This window comes from Monodon monoceros, unplaced genomic scaffold (genome assembly GCF_005190385.1).
Source record: "Monodon monoceros isolate NGI ecotype Baffin Bay Population unplaced genomic scaffold, NGI_Narwhal_1 Super_Scaffold_3, whole genome shotgun sequence".
In the NCBI taxonomy this organism is placed as follows: Eukaryota; Metazoa; Chordata; class Mammalia; order Artiodactyla; family Monodontidae; genus Monodon; species Monodon monoceros.
In genome coordinates, this window is record NW_021703780.1 from 9,953,912 (window position 1) to 9,959,911 (window position 6,000).

Here is a 6,000-nt window from a genome sequence, read left to right on the forward strand (position 1 = left end):
ATTTCTAGGATAAACATAAACCTTTTAGTATTTAAAAAGAAGGGACTTCTCGTTATGGATATGACTAAGTAACAGGTATTGGATTTAATTCCCTGAGTAATCAACTATCAACCTGGACAAAATATATGAAATAATTGTTTTCAGACATTGGACAATATACCACCCAGGTCTACTGTTCTTAGGAGAAGAAAAACACAGGACTGTAGATACATCTTACATTCACCTTATCTTTCTGCCTGGGGCACTTTCCAAACTGTAGTACAAGGAATTTAACCCAGGCCGAGAGCAGTGGTCTTCTGGGTGGAGGAAAGAGATACCAGAGTTCAGGGCTGCTGAGTCATCTGTAATTCATGGAGGAGAGCATCCAGAGATGAAAGCTGCACAGAGAAGTGGCTTTAGAAATCTGCATAGACAGACATTCCTTTGAGTCTCTCGCCAGGTGCTAAGCTGGGTGTGCTCAGAGCGACACTCCATGATTACCATCAGAGAAGAGCCACTGACAGGCTGACAGTTGCAATGGGTGGGCTCCTGGAGGTACCATTATGCAAGGGGGTACTGGAGTTCTGACCAGAGTGGAGCCATTTCACTGAATCCCCCAGGCATTCTGTTGAAATCATAGGAAAGCCACCTTAAAAGTAGGGCTAACAGCCGAACGAAAAAGTGAGCAAAAGATTTGATACACATTTCATTTTTAAAAGATCCATGGGGCTTCCCTGGTGGCGCAGTGGTTGAGAGTCCGCCTGCCGATGCAGGGGACACGGGTTCGTGCCCCGGTCCGGGAAGATCGCACATGCCGCGGAGCAGCTGGGCCCGTGAGCCATGGCCGCCGAGCCTGCGCGTCCGGAGCCTGTGCTCCGCAACGGGAGAGGCCACAACAGTGAGAGGCCCACGTACCACAAAAAAAAAAAAAAAGATCCATGAATGGCTGATAAGCACATGTTGAGTGAAATTTGTCATTAGGGAAATATGTGTTGAGACAAAAATGACATACCACTACACACCCACTGAAATGGCTGCAATAAAATGTCAGACAATACCAAGTGTTGACAAGGATGTGGAAAAACAGGAAACTTCATGTGTTCTGGTGGGAATGAAAAGGCACAGCTACTATGAATAACATTTTGGCAGTTCCTTAAAGTGTTAAACATAAATTTACCATTCAACCTAGCAAATCCACTTCTAGAAATCTACCCAAGAGAAAAACATAGGTCTACACAAAGATATGTACGCAAATGTTCACAGCAGCATTATTTATAATAGCCAACCAATGAGCAACAATCTAAATGTTCTTCAGTTGGTGACTGGATAAACAAAAATGAATATATCCATACAATGAAACTGTATATTCAGCAACTAAAAGGAACGAACTGCTGATGCATGTTACAAAATATATTGTTAAAAATGTGCTAAATGAAAGAAGCCAGAAACAAAGGGCTACTTAATTTATTTGCAATGTCTAGAAAATGCAAAATTATCATCAGAAAGCAGGTCAGTGTCTGCCCAAGACTGAAGATAGAAGCTGGAATTGACTGTAAATGGCACAAAGGAGTTTTTGGGGATGATGGAAATGTTCTTAAACTGGATTGTGGTGATGGTGACACAATTCTATAAAATCATTGAATTGTTAAAAAAAAAAGCGGGCTATACTAACCATAGAGTAAGTGCCACTCTAGAGCCATCCTAGTAAAGCCAAATTCAAGCTGCTCCACCAGTAAATTAACTGCCTCTGAAATAAAACTCACAATTGTTTAAAGGGAGGCAAAATCCAGACTGTAAGCAGCATAGCAGCCGCACTGTCCAACATGCAATAAACAGTTACTAGACAGGTAAAGAAACAAGAAAATGTGGCCCATAGCCAGGAGGAGAAAATGTCAATAGAAACAGACCTGAGATGGTTCAGATGGTGGAATTATGCAATAAAACCTTCAAAGAGTATTATAAATCTGTCTGAGGTTTAAAAGATAAACACAGACATTTTGAGTGAAGGTACAGTGAATTTCAGCAGCGCAATCAAAACTATAAAAATTAAATACATGGCAAATCTGGAACTAAAGAAAAGTCAGAAATGAAAAATTTGCTGGGTGGGTTGATCAGCAGATTGGAAAATACAGAAAGAAGTAACAGTAAATTTAATGCAGGGCAACAGAAAACTTAAGTATAGAGAAAGATTTCTTAAAAATGAAGCGACGTATGAGACATATCAAGTGGTATAACACGTGTAAGTATGTTTAATAATATGAGAGTAAGACAGCCCTTTCTAAACATATTACAAAATATAGCAACTACAAAAGAAAAGACTAGTGATTTTGATGATATAAAAATTAAAAGAAAATTTTGCTTGGGTAAAAAATACAACATGCAAAGTAAGTTATATACAATAAATGGAGAAAACACCTACACATTAATTAGAAAAAGCCAATAACTTGATGGAAAAATCAGCAAAAAAACATGAAGAAATGATTAATCAGAAGAGAAATACATATAAATTTTTCACCTATGAAAAATGTTCTACCTCACTTATAAGTGAAATGTCAATTAAAATGACTATATACTCACAGATATAGAGAATAAACTAGTGGTTACCAGTAGGGAGAGGGGAGGGGGGAGGGGCAAGATACAGGGTAGGGATTAAGAGGTACAAACTACTGTACCTCTTAAATAAATAAGATACAAGGGTGTATTTTACAACATGGGGGAACTGAGCCAATATTTTTAAATTTTAAATGGAGTATAATCTATAGCGATATTGGATCACTATGTTGTACACCTGAAACTAATGTAATATTGTAAATCAACTATACTTTAATTTAAAAAAATACTAAAAATAAATAAACTACTATACACTACTATACACTACACCCCACAAATGATTACCGATAAGAACAAAAGTGGTTGATAATGCACTACGAAATAAAGATCTTAAAGAGATATTAGCACTCGTTCATTACAGCACTGTTCACAATAGTCAAGGTGAGGAAACAACCTACACGTCCATCCATAGATGAAAAGATCAAGAAAATGTGGTTTATACATACAATGGGATACCATTCAGCCTTGAAAAAAGAGAAGGTGATTCTTCAATATGTGACAAAATGGATAAAACTTGAGGACATTATGATAAGTGAAATAAGCCAGTCAAAGAAAGACAAATACTCCATGATTCTATTTATAGATTCATAGACTCAAAGAGTAGAATGATGGTTTTCAGGGCTGAAAAAAGTGGGGAAATGAGGGTCATTAATCAATGGGCATAAAGTTTCAGGTGAGTAAGATGAATTCTATAGCTCTTATGTACAACATTTTACCTACAGTCAACAATAGTGTACTGTATGGTTAAAAATTTAAGAGAGTACATCTGATGTTAAATGTTCTTACCACAATGAAAATAAAATTAAGGAAAAAAGAAGGCCGATTGAAGGAATATATGGAGAAACCATTAGTTTCATACATTGCTAATTAGAATAAAATAATTGTTCCAACCAATTCAAAGGGCAATTTAACACTAGATACCAACATTAAAGATAACATGTCTTGGAATTTATCCTATTTGTAGGAATTTATTCTTACATATTCACACGTGAAAAAAATTGAACAATGATATTTGTTGTGTCCTGATGTGTAATGGCAACAGTTGGAAACAATTGAAATGTCCAAATGAAAAACAGACTAAGTGAATGATGAGATATTCTTTCAGTAGAATGCGATTCAGCCACTAGAAAAAAATGAGGCAAATCTATATGTATTGATATGGAACACTCACTAAGACATATTAGATAAAAAAGAAAGCAAAGTGCAGAACAATGTATATATTATGCTACCATTTAAGAAAAACTATAAACATGTTTGTAGGCCCACATCTCCACCCCCTGCCCCATACACAGATCCAAAATGCTGATAGCATTTGTATCTTCTGGAGCAGGGACTCAGGATTGGGGACAAGGAGAAATGGGAGAGGCTGGCTTTTTACTCTATAACCTTTTGCTCCCTTTGAATTACAATATTTATTATTTGTATGCATTACTTAAAAAAAATAGAAAATAAAAAATTTTGAAGTTGAATAAGCAGGGTGGAGGGGTATTGCACCCAAAATAAAAGTCAAACTTCTTTCCAGAGTTACAAACCCTCCTTGAACTGACTTTTCCCCCATTTCTTCAATCACTTCTTATTCCTTTGTCCTCCTCACACTCTGTGGTTTCCAGCTATGCATTAGTCCCAGGACGCCCTTGGATTCCAAACTCTACAGATGCTCAAGTTGTTCATATAAGATGGCGTAGTATTTGCATACAACCTACATACATCCTGTGTATGTGTATATTTTTTTTAATAGATCTTTATCAGAGTATAATTGCTTCACAATACTGTGTTAGTTTCTGTTGCACAACAAAGCGAATCAGCCATGTGCATACACATGTCCCCATATCCCCTCCCTCTTGAGCCTCCCTCCCATCCTCTCTATCCCACCCTTCTAGGTCATTGCAAAGCACCAAGCTGATCTCCCTGTGCTATGCTGCTGCTTCCCACCAGCCAACTAGTTTACATTCGGTAGTGTACATATGTTGATGCTACTCTTACTTTGCCCCAGCTTCGCCCTCCCACCCCACATCCTCAAGTCCATTTTCTATGTCTACCTCTTTATTCCTGCCCTGCAACTAGGTTCATCAGTACCTTTTTTTTTTTTAGATTTCATATATATATGTTAGCATATGGTATTTGTTTTTCTCTTTCTGACTTACTTCACTCTGTATGACAGACTCTAGGTCCATCCACCTCACTACAAATAACTCAATTTCATTTCTTTTTATGGCTGAGTAATATTCCATTGTATATATGTGCCACATCTTTTTTTTTAAAACCCTTACTTTTATTTTTAATTTTTTTAACATCTTTATTGGAATATAATTGCTTTAAAATGGAGTGTTAGTTTCTGCTTTATAACAAAGTTAATCGGCTACACATATACACATATCCCCATATCTCTTCCCTCTTGCGTCTCCCTCCATTCATCTGTCGATGGACATTTGGGTTGCTTCCATGTCCTGGTTATTGTAAATAGTGCTTCAGTGAACATTGTGGTACATGACTCTTTTTGAATTATGGTTTTCTCAGGGTATATGCCCAGTAGTGGGATTGCTGGGTCATATGGTAGTTCTATTTTTAGTTTTTTAAGGAACCTCCATACTGTTCTCCATAGTGGTTGTATCAATTTACATTCCCACGAACAGTGCAGGAGGGTTCCCTTTTCACCACACCCTTTCCAGCATTTATTGTTTCTAGATTTTTGATAATGGCCATTCTGACCAGCGTGAGGTGATACCTCATTGTAGTTTTGATTTGCATTTCTCTAATACTCAGTGATGTTGAGCACGTTTTCATGTGCCTCTTGGCCATCTGTATCTCCTCCTTCGTGAAATGTCTATTTAGGTCTTCTGCCCATTTTTTAACTGGATTGTTTGTTTTTTTGATATTGAGCTCCATGAGCTGTTTGTATATTTTGGAGATTCTTTGTCTGTTGTTTCATTTGCAAATATTTTCTCCCATTCTGAGCATTATATTTTTGTCTTGTTTATAGTTTCCTTTGCTGTGCCAAAGCTTTTAAGTTTAATTAAGTCCCATATGTTTATTTTTCTTTTTATTTCCATTACTCTAGGGGGTTGGTCAAAAAAGATCTTGCTGTGGTTTATGTCAACAAGTGTTCTTCCTATGTTTTCCTCTAAGAGTTTTATAGTGTCTGGTCTTACATTTAAGTCTTTAATCCATTCGGAGTTTATTTTTGGGTATGGTGTTAGGGAGTATTCTAATTTCATTCTTTTACATATAGCTGTCCAGTTTTCCCAGCACCACTTACTGAAGAGGCTGTCTTTTCTCCATTGTATGTTCTTGCCTCCTTTGTCATAAATTAGGTGCCCACATGTGCGTGGGTTTATCTCTGGGCATTCTGTCTTCTACCATTGATCTATATTTCTGCTTTTGTGCCAGTACCACACTGTCTTGATTACTGTA